The sequence below is a fragment of the Triticum dicoccoides genome, chromosome 6A, assembly GCF_002162155.2.
Source record: "Triticum dicoccoides isolate Atlit2015 ecotype Zavitan chromosome 6A, WEW_v2.0, whole genome shotgun sequence".
Lineage (NCBI taxonomy): Eukaryota > Viridiplantae > Streptophyta > Magnoliopsida > Poales > Poaceae > Triticum > Triticum dicoccoides.
Window position 1 is genome coordinate 33,545,233 of NC_041390.1, and position 2,476 is coordinate 33,547,708.

Below are 2,476 nucleotides of genomic sequence, written 5' to 3' on the forward strand. Positions count from 1 at the left end.
GGACTCGCCATGGCGTCTTCCAGCGCCGACCCCGCCGACCGCGGAGTGACTCTCTCCGACGAGCGCGTGTCCTCAGGTGACCGCTGGCTCGACTCGGGGAGCGAGTCCTCCGCGCGCTCCTACTGCGAGGTTGCGTGCCGTCCTGCGGCCCCTCCCGCATCTCCGACGCCGGCGCCCCATGCCCCCGCCCCTGCAGCGGCGCCGTCCAAGCTGCCTGCTAGACACCGCCTCGGCCCCCGCTCTGAGGTGCACCGCGTCTCCAACGCCAGGGCGGTTGACGCGGACAGGTTCCAGCAGCCACGACGCCGGTTTCGCCGCCGCCGCCCGCGCCAGGTCGCCGCGCCCAGCTCTCCTCTGCGCCGCCCGCGCAGTCCCTCACCTGAAGAGGTGGCTGGGCTCTGCTTCCGGTGCTTGGACCCTGGCCACCGCGTGCGAGACTGCACCAACGACATCAAATGTCGCCGCTGTCTGACCTCCGGCCATGATTCCCGCTCCTGCGACGCCCACATCCAAGAGGAGGAACACCGCCCCCGCGCCCCACCGAGCCAACCCAGGCCGGCGGCCGTGGCTCCTCCCCGTCCTCAAGGCCCTCTCCTGCCCACGCCCTCCCAAGCAGCGCCGGCCGTGCTACCGCCTGCGGCCCGCCCGCTCGAGCCGGAGCGTGTTATCGTCTCGCACACCGTGGAGATGGAGGAAGCGGAGCGGGTCCTAGCCCGCGCACTGGTGGCCTCCGTCACCGGCAACCGACCGCTCGTCTCCGCCGACGAGGTCGCCGCGTCGCTCTACGACTCCTTCGGGCTTGTCGACGGGGACTTCACCGTGCACGCACATCATCCGGAGGATTTCCTGATCCTCTTCGGCTCGCAGGCCGCCATGGATCGCCTCGCCGGAGAGCACTTCATCCGCTCCCCCCGCTTCTCCCTCTTGATGCGCCTGTGGAGCAAGCTTGCTCATGCCGGCTCGGGCGAGTTCGAATACCGCGTTGAGCTAGTACTCCGCGGCATTCCTTCCCAGGCCTGGCACCTCTCCACCGCCGAGCACATTCTGCGGAGGAGTTGCTGGATCGAGCGCCTCCACCCCCACACTCGTTCCCGCGACGACCTCGCCACGTTCCGCCTCTCCAGCCGCACGCATGACCCCGCGGGCATCCGCCGCAACGCCGTCCTGGAGATCGTCGAGCAGATTCCCGCCTGCTCTAGCTCTGATGCACCTTCCATCAGAACGCTCACCTTCCCTATCTCCATCGCCATCGTCCGCGCCGAGATGATCCGTGCTGCCCCCCCCCTTAGCGCGCAAGGGACCGCGACCGGGGCAACGGCAACGACCACGACAACGGGCCTGGCCATGGCCTTGGACGCGCGCACCGCCGAGGCCGCAAGCGCAGACGCTCGGAGCCGCAACCCTCCGGCCGCGCTGATGGGATGGCGGTTGACTCCTGTGCTGGCGCACCGGCAGCCTTTCCTCCCGCGCAGACGGCGTGGCCATGGCGGCGAGCTGGCCTGCCCTGCCAGGCGCGGCGAAGCATACGGCCCTCCAGCCTCGGAAAGGCATGCTTCTGTGGCCCGGGCTGCATGGAGCCCACCGACGTCGTCATCGTGACAGAAAAGGAAAGGGTAAAAGGAGAGATAAGCTCGCTTTGCCTATGGGCCAGGCTCCCAGCGCTGATGGTGCCCCTGCGGACGGGCGGTCTGGCCAGTCTAGGACAGCTGGCAACACGCCAGTGGCCCTAGCCGAGTCAGACACGACCGGAATTTTGAATCCGGCGGCCTCCCCAGCACCCGAGGACGATCTCGCGGGGCCACCAACTGCCTCGCCTGCCCCCTCAGCCTGTCAGGATCTGGCCGTGCTTAGCGAAGTCCCTGATTCGCAGCAGGCAGCGCAGCCAATGACGCCCATCTTGTCGGGCCAAAGTGGCGCCACTCCCACACCGGATCCCGAGGTGGGGCCTCCCAAGGACGCTGACCTGGCCGCTTCCCCGGCCCCGCGCGTTGGGATGGACCGCGCTGTGCCTGAGCCCCACGCCGCTGCCGCCGCCCGCGAATCGGAGGGCACACACATAGACAGATCCCTGTCGCCCTCCCTAGAACTGAGGGACCAGCGGGACCCACAGGCGCCCATGCAACACCATGCCGCGGCCACCAAGGAGCTCAACGCCACCCTGCCGACGCCTGGGAAGAGATCCCGCCATCCCCTCGACTTCACCCCCCGACATGGTCGCTCAGCCTCCACCGCGTCCATGACCGCAGCCCCTCCCACAGCTGCAAGACGCGCGCAAGTTCAGGTTCTCCGCACACTCGGCATCGTTGGGACAAACCAGAAGATCTCGGCCGCGGAGATGAAGGCATACGACGATCTATTTGCTGCTCCCATCCCGCTGTCCGTGCTATCTGCCATAGCAGCGCTGGTAGATCGTGAAATCCCAACTTGCCTGATGCGGCAGTCGCCTGTTCCAGCGCACATCGAGCCGGTGTGTGCG

General features: G+C 68.1%; 1 pseudogene; it reads right to left on the reverse strand.

Moving 5' to 3' along the window:
* LOC119315570 overlaps window positions 1-11 on the reverse strand; it is a 2,498-nt pseudogene extending 2,487 nt beyond the window's left edge.
* Window positions 12-2,476: the final 2,465 nt, after the last annotated feature.